This window comes from Phyllostomus hastatus, unplaced genomic scaffold (assembly GCF_019186645.2).
Source record: "Phyllostomus hastatus isolate PE091 unplaced genomic scaffold, TTU_PhHast_1.1 phas_scaffold_39, whole genome shotgun sequence".
Classification (NCBI taxonomy): domain Eukaryota; kingdom Metazoa; phylum Chordata; class Mammalia; order Chiroptera; family Phyllostomidae; genus Phyllostomus; species Phyllostomus hastatus.
The window spans coordinates 14,697,312-14,721,008 of record NW_025334028.1 but is presented as its reverse complement, the minus strand read 5'-3'; the positions used below and the strand labels follow the sequence as shown (position 1 = coordinate 14,721,008).

The 23,697-nt window shown below is 34.8% G+C and overlaps 1 protein-coding gene across 6 annotated transcripts in view; it reads right to left on the bottom strand.

Moving 5' to 3' along the window:
* Positions 1–23,697, bottom strand: part of CCSER1 (coiled-coil serine rich protein 1) — a 1,274,087-nt gene that overhangs the window by 791,932 nt on the left and 458,458 nt on the right. The window lies entirely within an intron of this gene.

The window sequence follows — 23,697 nt, the reverse complement described above, 5'->3', positions numbered from 1 at the left end:
GATGTATGTTTAATAAAAACCATTCTTCCCTCTAATTATTTTAAATTCATTAGGAGAGTCAAGAAACTATGGAAAAGTACAAAAAAATTAAAAGGATGGATGGATAGATAAATAAAAACTCACCTATAGAAAGATAATTACTGATAAAATATCTGTGCATTTTTTCCAGTGCTCTTCCGTGCAATGTAATTGAATGGAATTAATGTACATTATATATCATAAATTTTATCTAAACTATATTTTCAGGATTTTTCTCACATCAAATATTTTCCTTTGATGTGATTCATGATTAATACATACAATTCCATCATATAAGTATAGGTTTATTCATCTTGTCAGGCTCTTAACTTTAGACATTTTTATATTGCCAATTGTTCTTTACAGTAATGATCTGATAATGTTTTTAAAACATATCTGTGATTATTTATTTTAATACATTTAAGAATTATAAGGCCTCAGTTATAAAATATGCATATAATTAGCTGACTTCACATATACTAATAAATTTTCCTCAAAGGCTAATGTACTGATCTTTATGCCCACTTGAGAAGTTTCAGAGTTGTCAATTCACTGTAACTTCAATAGGTAAAAAGAAATATACCAGGCTATTTAGTAGTCTGTGATTTACCAATTCGTTATTAGGGGAAAATATATTCTTAAATTTCATTCAAATAAATTCTTAACTGATTAGAGAGCTAAATATAAAAACCTAAAAGAAACACCTGAAAATATAGGTAAGCATATTTCAATTATCATAGAATGGGGAGGATTTTTCTAAATATAAACCTAAATAACTCATAAAGTCAAAGAGTGACCTATATGTCTATGTTGAATTTTCTGCATATTAAAAATATAAAATTATAAAGCAAATAAAATATTTGTAAAATTTTGAAGTTTGATGAGAACACTTGTTCCTCATTCCTGGTGTTTCACGTAGAAGGGGCTCTGCTATTGTCACATTCTCCGTTCCTCTGTCTAGCAGGGAAAGGATCCCTTTTCTTGCTGATAAATTTGACATGGATGAATTTGGTGTGCTTGGCTCAGCTCAGTCCTTTATTTTGCTAGCAAGATCATCACATGCAGAGAACATGTGTGCTCTTTAACAGCTTTTCAGTTGGCTTTTCACTGCCAAGGTCTGAGTAAGAGTTCAAACTTCAGATCCTGAGTTGAACCTGGAAGGCTATCTGCTGCTTCTGGAGACTTCTCGCATAGGCAGGAAGCTATTTTTACATTCTTCTGAGTCTTAAATGATGCCTTTTAGGAGGAATGGGCCTCAGCAAAGCCTCTGGGTCTCAACAACCTCAGAAAGACAGAAGCCAGGCATAGCCTCGGCCAAGAAACAGATGCCAGGACTTTGGGAGTTTCGAGCTGCTGCTGGTTGACTTTCAACTACACAGAGCAGCTTTTCACTAGCAGATTTGGCTGCTGTAGTATTGAACTGGAAGGAAGGGTATCTTTCCATTCATGAACTTCTTACGTGTTGGTGGATAGGATAATGTTCACAGCTTTTAAACTAAATGACAGCTGAATTGTGTGTCTGCTACAGAGGCTTTAAAATCTGAGTGTAGGTCCAAGTGCTTAAAACTGGATATGTTGCCTGAGGTGTGTGGCTTCTAGAATGACCTCTAATGCTTTTTCCATTTGTTCTCTTGTGTAATATCCTTCCCTTACGTGTGAGCTGGATTTTGTAACTCACTTATAGTGAAAATATGTGGTAAGGGCTAGGTTAAAAAGAGACTAGTGGAGGACAAATGTGGAAGCTGAAAGACCACTTAGAATGACATGAGCTTCGAGTCAAAGGTACTCAGCGGGAGGAAAGGGAGCAAGCAGAAAATAATGAGGAGGAGCAAGAAGGGCTGTTTCTTCTCTGGGCACTGTGACATGAGGGGCGTGGTCAAGAAAACTGCCACCTCTTAGCTATGATACCTGGAATCTAAAAATATTTTACCTAAAAATTTATTTCAAAAGCCCTGCCAAAGACAGAAGTTTAGCACCTTACTGTAGCAAATATATCTACAATCAAATTAAATAATTTACAACAAATAAAACCAAATGAGTGAATGAGCAGTATGAATAGAAAGCATTAACTTAAATTTTACACAAATTGTCTAAATTTAGTTTTACTCTAATATATACTCCAATCTTTATGAGGGTAACATACAGTTTACCTCTTTTTACACACTTCATTTGCTCAAACTCCCTCAAAGTATCGAGGTACTTCGTAGTATTTTCTAAAATCTGCCCAATCCTAACAGCCAAATCCTGGTTAACAATGGTGTCATCCCTCCTACTGTGCCTGAATCATAGCTGTGAAGGGCAACTTTAGATTTTGATTTTCTTGTTGTTTTTTTTTAATAATTTAATTCACTTCATGAAAAAGGCAATTCTGAGGTGGGATACATATACTGGTGTACAGTAGCCACCTGGCCAGGTTCAGGGCTGATTGTGTTCATCGCTTCCCAAAGGGATTAACAGCTCACCAAAGCATATATATATATATATATGTATATGTATGTATACGTATGTATATGTATGTATATATATGTATATATGTATATATATATTTATATATATATATATATATAAACTGAATCCTGAACAATCAGTAGCTACAGAAAGAAATATTATCTACACTTAAGCAGAACCTCTAAAATGTACCACCGCCGTTGATCCCTTAGCACCAGGAGTGTGAGTCCAGGAAAAGCCCAACAGAACCTTCCGGACTTTCCCACTGATGTCCTAAACTGCCCCCACCCCTTTTGATTAAGTGGATATACAGGCCTTTATTTCTGGTTATTCAGGGAGTTACTACTGGGAAGCTCTGCATGCATAGTAAACTTTTCTTCTGTTAATCTGTCAGTTAATTTGAGGGACCCAGAACAGTCAGTCCTAATTAGTAGAGAAGTTTTCCTCCCCAAGCTTCTGAAATTCATGTTCAGCTACATCACATTAAGAGTTTAAAAATAGCCATGGAAAGATTATTATGTATGACACAGAAAGTGGCAAATTACAAATCAGGGGTTTTTTTTTGTTTCATTTTATTTTGTTTAATTTGGAGAGCTTATTTTTAACCACTTACCTGCATACCACTGAACACATTCAATACAGACAGTCACTACACTTTAGGAGAAGGAGATTTAATTTTTTTTTTATTTCTTCACTTTATAGAAAGAAATAATCACAAAATGCATGGGGAAGGTCAATTTTTCAATAAGGGTTTGTATTGCAAACTCCATCATTTTTCAAGTTTCCATTTTTCAAGTATCAGGGAATAAAGACCTGATTCAAAATATTGTAACTCTTTTCTGTACTCATTCCCCCCAGCTCCAATCCTTCCCACACCCCAACATCAGACTGATCTTTCTGAAACGTGTTTCTTCATGCCTCTTCTTTGCTAAAAGATTTCATTATTTCACTTAGAGACGTGAATGAATTCCACGCTCTTCAGGCAGGCATTCAGGTCTCTCAAGCTACGAATAAATTTATCTTTTTATTTCCTCATCTCTACTGAGTCCAATTCTCAAGACAAAATATTACCTGTTTCCAACAATCCCTTTCGCCACAATTCCTCTTCCTCAACTCTACTCCCTTTCAGTCACTTCTCTATCAGAAAATTTGGAAATGTCCTTTTCAATACCTTAATGTCAAAATCTGATCCAACATTTACATTGCCTACTTTTCCTGAAAACATCCCCAATGCCTTCAACAGCAAGCAAAAATGCAATTCTCTGAACTCCTGTAGTGCATTACCTGTACCTCTTCTGGGCTCTTATAATATTTTGACTTCTTATATTTTTATACATAATATATTTTCTTTCTAGCTCCCTGTGGGTAGTATACTTATTTTACATATGTATTCTTCGGAGTAAAGAGCAAAAATACTTTCATGTAATGGAAGTATTTTTTTCACTGGACAGACACTGGAACAAATAACTGTAAATCAAAGTTCTCCTTTTATAAAATCTTCTTTCAGTCATCCTTATTTACCACCAGGATGGAAAATTATTAAGTCAAGTGAATGAATGAATGAATGAATGAATGTTGAACTTCCTCATGTCTTTTGAAAGACTTCTTGAAAAGTAAAGATTTGTAAAAGTAGCAAATAAATGGAATAGAATGATGGGGGGAGAGTTGTATCTTAATAAAAGAATAAGTAAGAATCCATATTTCCTTCTGGATTGCTTTAGAAGATAAATAAAATAGGACATATAACAAATAATTTTGTTTCATTCCTGTCTGTTGAATTATTTATTTTCCCCTGTGTTTTTAATCTATGTCAATATTTAGAGTATATTTTGAAATACTGTTTATTATTTTGTTAAATAACCTAATCAGAAAGAGAAAAATTTAAGAGCCTTATAGAATTCTGTTCTTTATCTACCTTCTGACACTTCTCATCCTAAACTTTACAATGCTGTACAGGATCCTAGAAATTATGAGGCAGAGCACTTAATCACCCGACATCCTCTACTAAAGCTCTATTAAAATGCAAGAAATATTCAACGTCATGAAAAGCAGGGACCTACAGTCAAGATTGCTCTACCCAGCAAAGCTATCATTTCAAATTGAAGGGAGATAAAGAGTTTCCCAGACAAGAAAAAATGAAAGGAGTTCATCATCACCAAACCATTATACAATGAAATGTTAAAGGGACTTATTTAAGAAAAAGATCAAAACTATGAACAATTAAATGGTAATAAATACTTATTAAGAATTGAATCTAAAAAATGAATTAAGTGACAAGAAGAACAGAGATGGAATCATGGATACAGAGAGCTGTTTTGATAGTTGCCAGATGGGAGGGGCTTGTGTGGAGGGGGGAGGGGACTAAGAAGTACAAATAGGTGGTTACAGAACAGCCATGGGATGTAAAGTACAGTATAGGAAATGGAGTAGCTAAAGAACCTATGCACGACCATGGCCATGAACAAAGTTGTGGGGATTGCCTGAGGGAGTGGAGGGTGCAGGGTGGAAGGGGGCAAAGGGGGAAAATCGGGACAACTGTAATAGCATAATCAATGATATAATTTTAAAAGAATGCTCATTTGGATCCCTCCACAAAGATTCTGACTCCGTAGAACAATATTAGAGTCTTCGAATCAGTGTATTCTTTTTTCGGATGATCTGTAGTTTCACTTTGAGAAACATGGCTGTGCGAGTAAGGACCTGTTATTATTTGCCTCATAAGTCCATTGGTCTCTTAGTTATTTTTTTTTTTAAAGATTTATTTATTTATTTTTAGAGAGGGAAGGGAGGGAGAGAGAGAGAGAGAAACATCAATGTGTGGTTGCTGGGGGGTTATGGCCTGCAACCCAGGCATGTACTCTGGCTGGGAATTGAACCTGCGACACTTTGGTTTGCAGCCTGCACTCAATCCACTGAGCTACACCAGCCAGGGCGGTCTCTTAGTTCTTTGCCCTTAAAAAATCTCTTTTCTTATTTCAGAAAGCTCTTTAGTTGTTCCCACTCACTCAATCCCTCAATTTCCTCTTCTATCACTGTGTATTCCTTACGCAGCATATTCTTACTTATATCTCAAATTGTAATTCAGCATTATTTCTCTGCTACAATTCTAGCCGATGTATTACACCTCTTTTTTTCTAGCAAGATTCAGGCTGGTCAGTTTTAATCTCAGTTTAGTGAATGATTATTTATGCAACTTTAGGCAGTTACATATATTCTTTGGGCAGCTTTCCTATTCTTAAAATGGTGATGACAATAAAACCCACTCTTAGAGGGTTACTGGGTGGAGTAAAAGAGGTAAAACTAATAGAACCAGAGCTGGTACACCTACAGTGCTAAGCACTAGTTTCTAGCTATTCTCATGCTGTACTGAAATTATTTGTTCTTGCGTCTGTTTGCTACAAATGTGAGCCACCTTGAGGACACATTCATGTGTTTTTCACTTTTGTACCATAGAAACTACCACCATTATTCAATTGGGGTTTATTCCACAGTTTATTATTATGAATTTAATTGATTACTTTTTTTAAAAAAAAGAAGTGGTTAAACTACCTTTGAAAGCTCTTGTTTTGGGAAGTCTAGCTTAACAGGACTTCAGTAGTTTTAGAAAAATTAGCAGTTTCTCAATTAATTTTATGCACAGTAAAATACCCAGCTTGTTAGAAGATACATCTCATTATCCAAATTGATAAATATATAAAAAATACAATGAGTCATTTGTATGAATAATTGTTGAATTTGGAACTGCTTGGCAGGAACAAAAGAATTAATATGAATGGCTGTACGCAAATTTGGCCACAAAACTCAGTGCACATTATCTGCAGACATTATCCACCCTGACTGTAGTACACTTTTTTAAAATTAACATGAAATAAAAAATAAAATCAGCATGATACTAACCCACCTAAGTGTTCACTACCTATACACTAGATAGTTGGAATATAAGATATATATTAGGGGGAAGTAATCAATGAATTATTAAAAAGTATTATTTACAGAAAATGCATCATTTGTTAATTTAAAAATTCATAATTGAATGAATTTAACTAATATTGAGGAATTCATTTACTCTCCTTGGTTGCTTATATCTTGTCTGATAATTTTTCTAAATAATCAATCTTAAGATCACAATCATATAATACCAAGGCTTGCACTCAATAAATACAAATTTTTTTATATAATAATATGAAGAAAAATCCCTTGAAAAATTATACATATCAGTACCAGGATATACAAATACAGATATTTGGTTAAATGCAATCAATAAATGAAATAGAACAGAATGTACTGATGAAAAGAGAGTGTTTTCCCTTCTCAGATTCATACGTTGTTGAGATTCACTTAAATGAGCTTATGGGACCAGGGCAAATCTCACGTGAACCTGGATAATCACAACTGCTTTGCCTTTACACTTCCCTCGTATGGAAATAAGAGGTTTAATTCCATTCCTTATCTCTTTCTAGATCTAACATTGTATGATACTTCAAATAACAACATCTACCCAAAGAGTAAGCTAATAAGGAGGAAATAAATTAAGAATAGTAAACTAATCCATTTCACCTGCAAGTTTTAGAACTTTTACATAGTGTCTTATAAATTGTGCAAAAGTGAAATATTATTACCTAATAATAATAGGTGAATGATTTTGTTTATAAATTAATTCCCTATAATTCCTTATTGTACTAAATCCATTTTAAAAATTCCTTACTCTCACACGTCACAAAATTCCTCATTTAGCTAGATCTTCTGTTTATAATTGATGCACTTCTCAGTTTCACATTTTTGAGGCATTTATTCAAAGCACTGTGTCCTTGAATTTAACATTTTAATTTCTTTTTTAATTATATATCTTTTAGTTCCATAATGGTTGCCAAAGTATATAGAGATAAAAAATTCCAGATTGGCCAAAAAACAAAACAAACAAACAAAGGACCCCACCATTTTTTGCTTTCCAATCCCAGTTTTTTCTCTACGTGCCCTCTGAAAACAAAGAAGGCAACAATGACCAAAAAAAAAGTACATGTTAATAATAAATTGTAGTCATTGGCATTCAGATTTGATAGCACAGTTAATTATTTTTGTAATTTCCAAACATATTTTCTTCTCTATAAATTTGAGGTTTGTGGCCAGTGTTTTAAGAACTCAGTGTTTAAATTGGTTTCATAATTTAAAACGCACACACATCAAGTGCTGAGAAAATGCCCAATCTACTGGCTTAATGGAACTTTTTATACTGAAGGGAGCATTTGGCAGAGGTTGCCACATTTAATAAGGGCTCTGTCTCTTTGTTAGACTGAAAAAAAGATTTTGAGAGGTACTCCCAGCTCTGGAAATTTTCTTGAGGAAACAAAAACCAAACAAACATGAAGCTATTTTTCATGCCCCAAAAGAATAGAACAGTTTGAGACATTAGGTTTGTCTTCAGAACAAAACATTCCACTGGAACGGAAAGCTAGAATGAACCTGAAAGAACTGTACTGAAGCTTTCTTTCCTACTTTCTATTGTCCTTTTCTCTCAGTGCAACAGGGAAAGTTACCACCATACCACAGACTAAACAAATTAGCTGTCTTCCAAACATTAAATGACTATTCACTCAAGTTCTATAGTTTTCACAAAGATTCATGAAGAAGTTCCTAACACTTGTAAAATGTTTCTACCAGAGAAAGAAATAAGCTGTCTACGTAATCACTAAAATGGTAAGGCTACAACTTTGGTACATTAGGATTGAGTATTACTAGAATATGAAAAGTAGTTAGCAAAATTCTTTATTAAGATAGATTCTCATAATTACTGCTATTTCTATTCAACAAGAATAATATTGCAATATGGGGATTTGTTGATATTTATTGACTCCTGGTCTATGGTTTTTACATATGACAATAGCCACTACTCTCAGGTGGTTCGCCCTGATTAAAACTTTTAGGGAGAACATAAATTTCTAAATTGCCATGAAACTTTCATTGTCATGGAAGATTTTTTCAGTTTTTAACATGTGTGCCCTTGCTTTGACAACTAAAATATAAACTGAAGGATAGGAACTCCTCTCTCTCCTTCCCTCCCTCGTCTCCTCATTCCTTTCCTTCCTTCCTTCCTTCCTTCCTTCCTGCCTTCCTAGTAAAGAGTAAAGTATTAACTCCCCATAGCAGCTAATATTGTGGAATGAGTTAGATACTTAGGGAATTAATTGGCTTTGATGTATCTTTGGTAGCATAACTTCAGAGTATCACAAAAATTAAAGAACTTATAAATAATTTAGATTCAAAATCTTACTTTATAAGAAACTGAAGCCTGAAGAGTTTTCCAGAGGTTATACAATAATTAGTTGCAAAATTTGACAAAACCAAGTCTTACATCTGATTATCACCTGAACAGTGAATTATTACTAAGACATTACCAAGACTACCCCCTTTTTGTCATTTGTTCACAATCTTCTCCTTATCACTTCAATGAAAATTCCCTTGACTGATCTCTTCCTCTTAACATATTTCCTTTCCTGAATGAAATATATATTGAGTTTTACAGTTACTCTTCTTCATAGCCTAGGAAATCCAACTCCAGCTTGTAGCTGGGAAAGAGTAAATGGGAACATATGAATTTGGGGAAATGATTATTATAACCATTACTATAAACTTATTTCATATCTCAGAAATATAAATGAAAATAATTTTAACATTTGTTCTTATTGTTTTTGTCTCATGAGGTCTCTAAAGATTAAGTATATTTATACATATAAAGCTCTTATCTTAGAGAAGTAATTGCTATACAGTAAGTACTCACTAAAATTTAGTTGTCTCAAAAGACAGAATTTAAAGACTCAGGCCCTGTTAGTAGAATAAGATTTAATGAGACCAAATTCATCATTAACTTCATCCCTAGAAGACCCACTCTACTGAGGTCTACAGACCCTGATGTTATGAAACTGTACTAATATTTTGGGATAGTATTAGTTTCTTTAATTTCTTTCCACAAATGAAGAGATAAACATCTTTAGAAAGAATAAAGAATATGCACATAAGTAAGAAAAAAGTAGAAGTAACTTTGGGAGTAACTTTGAGAGTCAATAGGTCCTCTATTACATTTAAATCAGAAATAAGCAAAATAAAATATATTTTTAAATTTTAAGCTACTGATACTGTTGTATTTGATGGTAGTGTATGTTGTTCAGTGTTAAAAGACTAACAGAGAATCATATTGTAATTTGTGATCCATAGTGTTAAAGTTGAGGCATATTTATTGAAGAACCTACATTAGCTAATTTAATGTGTTTAAAGTATTGCACTATTCTAATTATGTTAGCTAATTGAAATGGTTAATAAATAATGGTCATTCATAAAGTAGAACTGATACTTCAAAATTAACAAATAACCCTGGCTGGTGTAGCTCAGTGGATTGATTGCCGACCTGTGAGCCAAAGGGTCGCTGGTTCAGTTCCCAGTCAGGAAACATGCACGGGTTGCAGGCCAGGTCCCCAGTAGGTGGTGAACAGGAGGAAACAACAACTGATGTTTCTCTCCCTCTTTTTCTCCTTCCCTTCCCCTTTTTCTAATAATAAAAAAAAATAAAAGCTTTAAAAAACAAAATTACAAAATTAACCAATACCATTATGGAATGAGGCATTTTACATTTCTCAAGATAACTGAAGTTCCCATTTCAATGTCAAAATTATTTAAAAATTCTGTTAGATAAACATTATTTTAAAATACATTTTATAAATGCCACTTTATTAATGCAAGTATACTGAACCAGAGTGTATTCTAATTTATAGTTTAGGAGCATGATAAACATCAATTACTCTCCTGTGCTTTGTTATACAGGTTGGCAGCTTGAATACTGCCACTTTGCCAAGTGCCCTTCACATCACTGCCATCATTATACCTCTAGCAAGTCCCCTTCCTAATTTGTTCCTTTTAATCCAGGGATTTCCAAATACATTTGATCATGTATCATTTTCATATTATAATGCATCATTGGAACACAATCAGGAAGTCATGATATAAATGTGTTCTAGGATTAAAGTAGATGCAAAAGTTATTTGAAGTTAGAAATGATCAGCATTTGATTAACATATTTAACAAAAACATTTAGTAACATAACAAAGACAAAATTATAAGTTAAGGCACATTACACAGACCAGCTATTGAACAGATGTTAGCAAAATTGTCATGGAATTCACTGAATAAAAAAAAAATTAAACAAAATTGTTTAATGTTTCATGTAATTTAGCTTTCAAAGTTATGATGGAATTTGCACATGAAAAAGACCTCATTAAATCAAATTTTTAATGATCATAAGAGCTCAATAAATGTTTTTGGTGTTTTTCATATCTATTTTGAAGGTAAATTATAAAAGGATAGATAATTAATTACTAAATCAAAAACAACTTTTATTTAGTTATTTTGTGGTGCATTTTCCCAGAACACCAATTAACATCTCTCTTAATATAAAAGTTCTCTGGAACATGATTTGAGAAACACTACTATAAGTGATAGATTTAGGAATAAGATAAGCAAAAAATTAAATTGTAGGAAGTAAATGTATAAGACACTGAGAGGTATATCTTTGAGTGAAACTTGGGAGTTTATAAACCACAGGGTAGTAAATTTATTGAAAGAAGTTTTTCTACTTCACTGATAATCTTGATGAAGGCTGCTACCTTATTTTTATTGTTATTATTAATAGTTGCTTTCATCTACCAAGTCTGTGGCACTGCACTGAACATACATTTAACACTCATAGCAACTCTATAAGACACGGACAATGATTACCTCTATTTTCCAGATGGAAGAATTGAGACTTAGAGAGGTCAAGTATATTATCGAAAGTTACACACCAAGAAAGTGGCAGAACTGGGGTTATATGTCTGATTTTAGAGTCTGTGTCAGACTCCTTGAAAAGAAAACGAAGCACTAGATGAAAACGAAATTTTGTAATCTGGGATCATAATCTATGTGGTATCATTTTATCAGGATACTGGAATTTCAATCCCAAATGACCGTTCCAGAGAATTAAACAGCCTGTTTTAGCCTAGAGAGAGAAAGAAATTAAAGAGGCAATAAAGAGAAAGATGGAATGGTGAAAGGAGCATGGCTCCTGCATCAGGAGAGTGTGGTCTCATGGACAGGGTAAGAAAAGCACGATTTAGGAAAAGGAAGAGGAGGGGAGGCTGGAAGGAGCAGAAGACCAAACTGAACTTACAGATCTCTAGGAACATTGGTTTATAGGGCAACAGGTTTCTCTAAGAGGGAATTTTTAGTGGGTTTTTAAAGGACAATAATTTATTTCATTCAGTGGGGCAATTTGAGATTTGAGAAGAGGACATAAGACACTGAATAAAAGAAATCTTCCTTCAAAGGTTAAGAGACATATTATTAATTTTCCACATAGAAGCATTCATAATTAAACCATGCTTTTAATGCTTATAGTGGCAAGCAGATTAGTATTTTGGTGTTCTCTTCACCTTTCTACTCAAGCACTTCTTGGTCGCTATTTCCACCACATAGAGATTTATCCAACTCTCTTATTGAGTTATTACTGTGTTTTGAATATCAATACATTATTGAATTTATCACATTAATATTTTTAATGCTTATCACCTCTTCCAGAACATGAACTTCTGGTAGGAATCACTGTTGTTGGGCCACACATATTGCTCTCTATGCCTTTGGCCAGCTCCATGCACGCCTGTCAAATTCATGTGTGCTTTGCTCCTAATGGCTTTCACCTACCACCTTCAGAGGACTGCCTGCCCTGGATACTGGAATCTCTCCACCTGTTGGATTGTGGACATACCTGGGAGTTTTCCCACACTGCCTCATTCCCCTACCTACTGCCTCTTGTCCTGGCTAGTCAGTTAAAACTGTGCCTCTTTGCCTAAATGTGGGACAAACTCTCAAGTGTAATTTAACCTCCAGGGTTTCCTCTAGGGTTGGGCTGAACCTGGAACTTCAACTGAAATTTCTCCACTGTATAGCTTGTCTTCAGTTCCTCCTTTCTCCACTCTTTACTGCTTTATCCTGGGAGACCTTCCTTGATATTAATCATTTATACCTGAACTTTATGATCAGTGTCTGCTTATTATAGCACCAACCTATAACACTTCTTGACTCTGGGTAGTATGACTAATTATTTTATGTCCCAACAGCAATGCTTCTCGGCATAAAACAAGTTATGAATAAGTGATAAGTGAATAATATTTAAATGAAATGTTAGGAATCTCAGTTCAACTTTACCTATATTAATCAAGTGTTATAAAATAAATATTCCAATCACCAAATAATGTATAATAACCAGATAGTTTGGATAGCATAAAAGATGTTTTTTTTTACACAGGGAGAGCTTCCAGCAGTCTGACATGTCATTGTTTACTTTGAGCTTTGACTTAAACTTCGAGTGACTGAAGACCAGTGAGCATCCAGAATTCCATGTGATTTGTCCATGTATTTCCAGTGGCATGGATCTTGCTTCCCCTTTTCCAGATCTGAGTGATGCCTGCTTTATTTAAATACTGTAAGACTGAGGGGAAAACATGTCTTCAAGTTTGAATTCATATTCAAATATCTTAAAAGATCACAAGATCTTGAAAACAGAATTAAATACACATTAAGAGTTGCCATGTTTAAATGGTTAGGTAAATGTGTAACCTTTCCAGAGTATATGTGGTGTACATAAGACAGTTTTAATTCCAATTTTATTACGTAGGTTAACTTTACTCATCTTAGCCCAGATATAGTACATCAGCTATCTTCTAAAGCAATTTTAGTAGCTCTCAAGCATAGTATCATAAAAATATTTTCAGATATACACTTGTGTTAAAAATAATACATCTTTATACTGAGTCTTGAGGTACCTCAGAATCTGAAAGCACAACTGATTTATCAAAGATAATAAATCTTCAACAACATATAGCAAGCCAAATAGAGCAATGATCAAAAAGATCACATAGCATGATCAAGTGAGATTTATTCCAGGAATGCAAGGTTGGTGCAACATTCACAAATCAATAGGTGTGATTCACCACATAAACAAAATGAAGGATAAAAACCACATGATCATATCAACAGATGCAGAAAAAGCATTTGATAAAATCCATCATCAACTGATGATCAAAACTCTAAGCAATGTGGGATTAGAGGGAACATACCTAAACGTAATAAAGGTCACATATGACAAGCCTACTGCCAACATCACTCAATAGGCAAAAACAAGTGTTCCTCTTATGACCAGGAACAAGACAGGGATGTCTGCTTTCATCTCTCTTATTCAACATAGTATTGGAAGTCCTAGACACATCAATCAGACAAAAAGAAGAAATAAAAGACATCTGAATTTGAAAAGAAGAATTAAAACTGTCACCCTGGCTGGCATAGCTCAATGGATGGAGTGCGGGCTGCGAACCAAAGTGTTGCAGGCTCGATTCCCAGTCAGGATACGTGCCTGGGTTGCAGGCCACGACTCCCCAGCAACTGCACATTGATGTTTCTCTCTCTCTCTCTCTATCTCTCTCCCTTCCCTCTCTAAAAATAAATAAATAAAATCTTAAAAAAAAGAATTAAAACTGTCATTATTTACAGATGACATAATATTGTACACAGAGAACCCCAAAAAGTCTACCAAGAAACTGCTAGAACTGATGAATGAATTCAGAAAAGTAACAGGATACAAAATAATATCCAGACATCAGTTGCATTTTTATATGTCAATAACAAACTAACAGAAAGGGAAATTAAGAAAACAATCCCATTCATAATTGCTACAAAAAAAAAAAAACACCCTAGGAATAAACTGAACCAAGGGTGTAAAAGACCTGTACTCAGAAAATTGTAAGACACTGAAGAAAGAAATTCAAGAAGGTACAAATAAGTAGAAGCACATATCCTGTTCATTGATAGGAATAATTAACATGATTAAAATGTCCATACTATCCAGAGCATCTATAGATTCAATGCAAGTCCTATCAAGATTTCAATGACATATTTCACAGAATTAGAACATTTCAAAAATGTATATGGAACTACGAAAGGTCCCACATAGCAAAAACAATCCTGAGAAAGAAGAACAAAGTTGGAACAATCACACTATCTAATATACTGTAAGGCCATAGTAATCAAAACAGAATGGTACTGGCATAAAAACAGACATGTAGATCAATGGAACAGAATAGGGAACACAGAAATAAACCCCACACCTTTAAACTCAATTAACATTCTACAGAGGAAGCAAGCACATACAATGGGCTAAAGATAGTCCCATTGAATACTATCTATTGAATAGATAGTATTGGGAAAATTGGACAGATACATGTAGAAAAATGAAACTACACCACCTTAATATTCCACACACAAGGATAAATCCAAAATGGACCAAAGACTTAAATATTAGACCCCAAACCATAAAAGCAATAGAAAAAATCATAGGCAGTATAATCTTGAGCATTGCTCTCAGGAAAATTTTATTGGCTATAAAATAGAGAACAATCCCGTTTAAAAATGAGCAATGGACCTGAATAGACACTTCTCCAAAAGAGGACATGCAGAGTCCCATAGACATAGGAAAAGATGCTCAACATCACTAATCATCAGAAAAATAGCAATTAAGCCACAATGAGATACCATCTCACACCTGTCAGAATGGCCATCATTCATTAGCCGACAAACAACAAGCACTGGCAAGGATGTGGAGGAAGAGAAACAGTTGTACATTGTTGGTGGGAATGCAGACTTGGTGCAGCTACTGTGGAAAGCAGTAGTGAGATACCTAAAAAAAATAAAAATTAATCTGTCTTTTGACCCATTGATCCCACTTCTGGAAATCTATACCAAGAAACCCAAAACACAAATTTGAAAGAACATAAGCACCCTAATGTTTATTGCAGCATTATTTACAACCACCAAGATATGGAGGCAGCCCAAGTGTCTATCAGTAAATGAATGGATAAAACAGCTATGGGACATTTACACAATGGGATACTACTCGGCCACAAAAAAGAAGAACATTTTACCCTTTGCAACAGCATGGATGGACCTGGAGAACATTGTGCTAAATGAAATAAGCCACTCAGAGAAATGCAAATACCATATGATTTCACTCATATGTGAAATCTAATGAACAAATTGAACTAACAATGAAAATGGGGACAGACTCATAGATGGAGAGCAGGATGACAATAGTGGGGAGTGGTGAGGAGTTGGCAGGATTGAGAATAAAGGAAAAAGTACTCATGGGCATTCAAACCAGTGTGGTGATTACTGGGTGGAGATGGGTATAATGGGACAAAATGGTAATGGAAACAATAAAGATTAAGTTTAAAATAAATAAGTTTTTAGATATTTTGACCTTAAAAAAGAATGAGGTCTGCCCAGAAAGTACAAAATAATAATAATAATAAATAATAAAAATGAAAATGAAAAGTTATTTAGCAAAGAATACAGAATATACAGGGCAATGGAAAAGGTATTAGGAAAACATGCAGCACATCTTTGGTGACTGTCCCTGACCACTGACTGGTTCCCCAATGAGTTTCACAGAGGTCTTCAACACATGGCCTGCAGGTGGCTTCCACACAGAGTTGAGAACATAGATTAGGACCTACTTTACCTCTGCCATTTTACATTTGGGTTTATATTACCATCTCAGAAAAACCTATATTCACAGTCTATGCTTATACACTTGAAATGTTTGTGACTGTAAAGCTTTCCTGGTTTTGGAACAAAACTCGGCTTCAACAAGGCCACCTTGCTAAAGGTGAGTGAGGCTGGGGATAACTGGGGAGTGTTACATCAGAGTCAGAACCCAGGTATTCCTGAAAAATATTTCTGTCTCTTGCTTTCCAGAATCCCAGACAAGTATCACCTTATGTTATGAAGAAATAATTTCTCATTAGTAGTGACCTGTTGATGTTCTCATGAATTTTATATTAGACATTACGAGAAGAATTTTGAAGTGCTTCTGTGAAAATTTTTCTCAGCTCTAAGAGATCCAGGAAGAAATTATTCCTTTCTTTTCTAGTCATTATCAATACCTTTTCTGAAAGAGCTGAAGCTATTTCACTACCAGTTCCAGAAAAAGGCATAGGCCAAGAAAATTACAGTAAGGTTAATCCCTGTAATGTGGCACAGGAACCTGCACTGAAGTATCCAGTCACGTGGCATAATTTCCTTTATATCACTGATGTTTGCAGTTACTTGCTGATAGAAGCATTCCGACACCAAATCTGTTACCCAAAATGAGTTGTCTCAAGCAACAAACTAAAATATTGAACTTGCAAAAATTAGGACATAAAGCCAAGAAAGGATGAGATGCTCTACTCCTCAGAGCTTCCTATTTACTAGTCTTTCCTATGTAATTGTGAAGCATTGGCTAAATGTTTGCTCATTTGGAGAAAATTTTTAGAATGTTGGTGTTTTGGCTACATCTTGCAACTCTGCTAAGTTCTTCAAGAGAGGTGATGCTTTGGCTGAAGTTGATGCATTGAAAAGTAGAGAAAAAATAAAATACAATTCTGCCTAAAGAGGCTCTTCATGCCAATGGACTATAATGCAAACTTATTTTGATTCCAATAATGTGATAATTTAAGGTGTTTGAAAAGGCAAACTCTGTACTCCAAGCTGTAGGCAATGCAAAGAGAGACAGGGAGAGTGGACACTGAGCACAATGTTTGATCGGAGCAAAAGGAAATGCTGTGACTCCAGACTTCTAGCAAACACCTAGAGTTAAACATTATTAACCCATCAAAGGGAACAATCTTATCTTTAAAATGTAGATGGAAAGGATGAGTTATATGTGTGCCTCCCCACATCAGACTGTTCTGATTATCCTCATGGCAGGGACCTTTAAAGAGAGATGCTTGTAGGATTGAGGGAGGCGATGGATGAGGCTCTGGTTTGTGGATGAGACTGGATTTCCCAGGAAAAAGGACTTGCTGAGCCAGCTCTCTGGCTAGGTTAGCAGGCCCTGGACTCAAATGCAAATGAGTTAGAAGCCAACTACATTTTTAAGGGAATTGTATTTCCAAAGTGACTTGAAGCCTCACCAAGAGTATTTTTCTATAATTAGACCAAACTTCAGCTCACCACACCGACTCCACAGGAAGGGAGTTGTTAAAGCTGTGCAGGGCCAAGGTCAGGCTTTCTTCCATGCGCCCATCCCCGGGTGCCCACGGTAGATGTGCACAAGGAAGTTGTGAACACCACTTTCCACCCTGGAACAGAGAGCTGTCGGATTTGTAGAACAAAAAAAATGTGGTTAACTGCTAGAACAGATACCACCCCCTGTATATGAAACATACTACGAACCAGTACCACTGTGCTTTGTTTTCCCCTTTTTTGAAGGAGAGTTTTTATGGCAGTAGTGTTTCCTGTTCTCTACTATTGGAAGGCAACCTTGGGCAGAGAGTAAAAAGACTTTTCTTTCACTGAACTATAAACAGCTGTATTCTAACTTGATAGAAAGAATTACACTTTGAACAGATATTCTGAACTTGAACTTTCTTTAGTAACTGTAGAAGTCTTTGTGTTGCCTTATTTCTGGTGAGGTATAAATATATTTCAGATAGGCGTGGACACTTCTGGAAGTGTTATAGGAAGAATATGTGCTTATATGGTGGGTAGCTAAAAATATAGCCTATAGTGATAGCTTTGATTGACACTGTAATATTCATTGTATTCCTAAATGAGTAATAATTATATTCTTCCTTCCAGTATTTTTATAGGAACTGGGTAATTCTGATAAATCCATTGCAGTGTCTGGGGGATAGTTTCCACAGTCTCGATGAAACAGAGAAAGTTACAGATTAATCTTCTAATTAGGATGTGGCAGCGTCTGGAGGTGTGGCCTAAAAATGCTGTCGCCATCAGCTAGCCTGTAGTTGATACTATCACCAAGGAAGAATGCTGGAAAGTACCTGGACAGTGGAAGAGACGACTAACCACTGATTGTTCTGTGCCTGGAGCTCATTCTACCTCAGACTATCATTTATGGATCTTGTTTGAAAAGGCTAGAACTGAGATTTTCTATGACTCATATTCTACTCTATATGCAGGGGTGTCCAACCTGCAGCCCGAGGGCCGAGAGCCGCATGGGGCTCAGGATAGTTATGAATGTGGCCCAACACAAAACCAGAAATTTACTTAAAACATTATGAGATTTTTTGTGTGATTATGTGTCACAATGTATTTAACGTGTGGCCCCAAGGCAACTTTTCTTCCAGTGTGACCCAGAGATGCCAAAAGGTTGGACACCCCTGCTACAGTATATTGTCAGAGGATGGAATTGTGTCCAGATTCAAATTGCAACCATAACTACTTATTACTTTCTATAAAAGCAATAATATTATTGAAAAATTTTAGCCCAGTCCATTTTATTGTTTTCTATTTTTCTTGACTTTAAAATTCTAAACAAGAAAACATACATTAACCAAAAATAATAATGAAATATAATTTTTTAAAAAGTGTAAAGATATCACAGGACTTTAAGAATTCCTTCTGGTTCTAAGAATTTATAAACCTGACCAAACCACAAGACCTAAACAGTAAGGACAAAAACAATGGGTAGGATGTATTATTTTTCTTAAGTGGAGATAGCATGGCATGCACTAAGCTGGTTATATTGTACTATTTGATCTTCTAAAGAGATAGATATTTATATTAATCTGATTTTGGAAACAAGAAAATGAAAGCTCAATGAGGTTAAAGGGAACATCTTTCCAGATATAACACATTTTCTTGAAAAAACTGATTTCATGCCAAAATAAAGTGAATTAACATAGGTATAGTACTTTGTTACACAGAATTATAATTATAATCACTATTTTTGTATTTTTGACAATGTTATAAGACTTTATTTTAAATGTTAGAAGATGATGTGAAGCTGTTATTTCAAAATAGTCACGGAGTCCGTCTAACTCACAGAGTTGTCTAGACCACAAACAAAACACGGCAGGCGTAAGATCTGGGGAAGCACCTTTTGTGGGATTGTCATTAACTGCTGAGGGCTTAGAAATATGTGAGAGGAAGAGATGGAAAGAAGAGAGCAATTATTTTGCTCTATTCATTCTTTCAGTCAAAGAAACATCCCTCACAAGAATTTCATACCATTAGCAAACATATAATATCATTAATTTCTTACTTGAGGCATATTTTTTATTAGTTTTAGCAAAACCCCAAATTCTACTTTAGGGACATGCTTCTTTTCTCTTGATTCCAATGTGCATGTTATTTTATTTACAATAGTTTAAAATAAGCATAATTAAACATTTCAGCGGAAAATATTTTCAAACGCATATGTCTGTGAACAAAAAATTTTGCTTCAAAATCAATTTAATTAGAGCTTGTTTATTTTAAAACCATTTCCATTGTTAATGGAAATTGTTAATTTAACCTGTAAATTTTCATAATGAGATTATTTAGCAATTAGGCAAATTTTTAATGAATTAGAATTTAAAATGACTTAGAGATTAGGGAAAAACAATCTATGTTTTATGATATATGTGTAGGAAAATGGGGAAAATATGGGTTAACTACAAGTAATATGGTTGCTATCAGGCAATACAGTCACTTATTATAATTGGAAGGTCAAAAATAATCTGAAAAATATTATAATTTACTGTAATTGTATAAAAATAAAAATACTTCCAAAATTTAATAATTAAAATTAATTTGAAATGTAAAGCTGTTTAGTAATTAATAAAAATGACGTATATAGTAAAATTCATGTATTCACCAAGTTCTAGAATTTACATAACCTCTCTCACATATATTCAAGGTAAAATGAGTCCTTGATGCCAGTAGACATTCCTAGTGCTTACAGTAACCACCTCTTCTATTTCTACCTATTACCCTTGGTGCATCGGAGCTTTGGGGTTAGTTCTGGTTACTGGGCTGGAACCTGGAAAAAAATTTATCTGTCCTAGGATAAAGTTGAGAATGATCATGAACTCACCATACACTTCCTTTTGCTGCTGCATTGACCAAGAAGAGGCAGCTACAGAACAGTCTGCAAGCCTGAGTGACTTTATGGGACAAAGCCTTGGCTACATAACTATTATGTAGCATAAGCAACAAGTAAATTCTGTTATGTTAAACCACTAAGATTTTATAATTATCTCATATTGATATATAACCTAGCCCACCCTAAGACAGATCTCTTGGAGAAACAATTCTCTCTCATGTTAAGATAACAGGAAAAGAAGAAGGCATGTACCGGGTGAAAAGTACCTATTGTCATTGTGCACAAAAAGGTATTTTTCTAAAGATCTGAAGGATCTAATTAAACAAATGATTAATTTTAAATTTAATTTTAGTGTTGGCACAATTTATAATGAAATCAATATAAACCATTATTAAAACTTCAAGTGTAAAGTAGATTTGCTTCTAAACCCATTCTAAGCATTCATTTATGTGTAGATACATGCATACGAAAACTGAAAACAATAAATATCACACATATGCATACTACATGTATGTAATCTCCGAGATGACCTACTGCCCCCAAGTTTACCAAGTCAGAGTCAGAATGCAATTCCCGCAGGCCACCTGACACCTATGTGTGGACTCAGAGGGGAACAGTTGTGCTTCACACATGTTTAACAGCTTTTAACACTGGCAGGTCAGTAAAACATAAATGCAGTAATAATTTATATTCATTCAGTCTAGTGTCAGCAGTAGTGGACAAGTAGAGGATTATTTTTGCTTTCTTTTGACAACACTTGAAAACTCTAAGTATTTTGACATTTCTTCCCTTTCCTTTATTTCCCAAGAGTGCAATACCAAAAGAAAACTTCTAACATTATTATATTCCTGAGTTCTGAGAGTCTGTGTAAGTCTCACTTGTTAATTTGGTCTACAAATAAACATGTGCAACCATGTGTGATAGAATATAAACACACACAATAGCATGATATGGGTTATGTCTATTAACCCAAAAGTAATTAAATATATCATTAATATCAAAACATGTCAGCAAAGACAAAAAAAATTCACCTGTTACATACTAACATTTGAAATAATGAAATTGAGTTCAACATAATAAATTAAAAACAATATAATCTCAAACAAATATTTTGTGAATCCACAAAGTAAATTCAGCTACAATTAGCTATATAAGAAACGTTTACTGAAAATATAAAAATAAACATTTTTTCTTGCAGTTTTAGAGAACACACTGTCAACATGTGATTTGAAAAAACACATGAATCTTGGTTAGAAGGTTTAAGAAATATTATCCTTCTCTTTTTTCTTCCTTAAATAAACCATTGACTGTATTATAAGTACTAGTTCATAAAAAGCGTTTATATTTGTTAATTTGTTTTGACAGCCTTTCTCTCTCTCTCTGTGAAAACTCATTTAATCATCCTCATCATAATCATCTGTAGTGAACACTACTAACTTTCACCATTTTAAAATGAAGGAACTGTGATACAAGAGGATGAAATAACTTGTTCAAGGTCAAATAGATAGAAAACAGCAGAGATTAGATTTGAACCCAAGCAGTCTGGTTTCAGAGGCTGTGCATCTATATAGTAAGCATATGCTTCTCTCACTGAACCACCCACTGACAAACAGCCCTAATAATGTAAGACAAAGCATTTTGTTTACAATCGCAATAAAGCAATTGCTCTTTACTTTCATCCAGGGTCAGGTTTCCTTGATGTTTCCTGAGAGTGACTCACATACAAAATAATTTGTGCACAACCCCTAATAGTTATTAAACCCAACAACCACTCAAAGAAAAATTGCATACATTTTTACAGGCTGTAAGGGAAGGAGAGAAACCTGAAGGAGACGATCAAAGTGCATCATTCAAGACATCGGGACTGTGACTTCAAAGCAACCTTGAGACAGTCTGTGCACTGAAAGTATTAAACAATTTATTGATCATAGGTATATCCTTAAAGGTAATAAAATCATGCCCTCAGGGGTTCTCAAGTGTGGCAAGACCTTTCTTCACACTAGCAAAGGCTCCTCACTGCTTCCTTCTTCCTACTCTCTTCCTGTCTTGTTTCTTCCTATTCATACTTCTCTGCTTTTTATAAGTATTATCTCTTCATTTACTGTCAGACTTGACAGCTGTCCCTTCATAAAGCTGCAGTCAGCATGTCTGTCTCCAACAAGAAGCTGTATCCCAGGTAATGTACAATCTGCTGTGGAATTTAAAACTATGTGACTATGTCAGAAATAGGCTAAATAACTGCCTTAAGGCTTAAGGAGCTCTGGTATGAGTAGTGCATTGACAAATACAAATTAACATTAAGAGGCTTACTTCTCACTGTTGAAAATAATAGATTCCCCTCCCCTCCATTGTCTTAGATTAGAAAACTTGTAATTACAAATACTTTTTCCTCTCTTTGAAATATATACGCATCTTTTGTCAGCTTTTAAACCCAGAGACATTTTTTCTCAGAAAATCGGGAGTCATTTCTTTGAAATGTAAACATCAAGGTAAATAGCATCACTACCCCCAGGTTCTCTGTGAGTGTAGTTGTCCAACTTTCTGGGAACCTTGCCTCAACCTGCAAATGTATTTTTGTTATAAGGATAAAAGAAGTTTGTTTCTCTCCTGGATAAAACCAATTATTTAATACAGATGGTCACTCTGATTTCCAGGTAAATTTAGAATGTATTATATACATGTATGTAATCTCCAAGATGATCTACCCACTCCAAATATAGTGAAATTCTAAATGCTGTCAAGTTCTCTTTACTTGAGGTATTGTTTACAAGTATACCTTGGAGATATTTAGTTCCAGACCAGTAAAATAAAGTGATTATTGCAATGAAGTGAGTCACACAAATTACTTGGTTTCCCAGTGCATATAATAGTTATGTTTACACTACACTGTGGTCTATTAAGTATGTAACAGCATTATGTCTAAAAATGTTCATACATTAATTAAAAAATACTTTATTGTTAAAAATGTTACCATCATCTGAGCCTTCAGTGAGTTGTAAACCTTTTGCTGGTGGAAAGTCTGGCCTTGATGCTGATAACTGCTGACTGAGTAGGGTGGTGGTTGCTGAAGGCTGCGGTGGCTGTGGCAGTTTTTTAAAATAAGACAACAGTGGCCCTGGCTCATGTAGTTCAGTGGACTGAGCACCAGCCTGAGAACCAAAGGGTCACTGGTTCGATTTCCAATCAGGGCACATGCCTGGGTTGTGGGCCAGGTCTCCAGTAGGGGGCGAGCAAGAGGCAACCTCACGTTGATGTTTCTCTCCCTTTTTCTCCCTCCCTGCCCCTCTGTC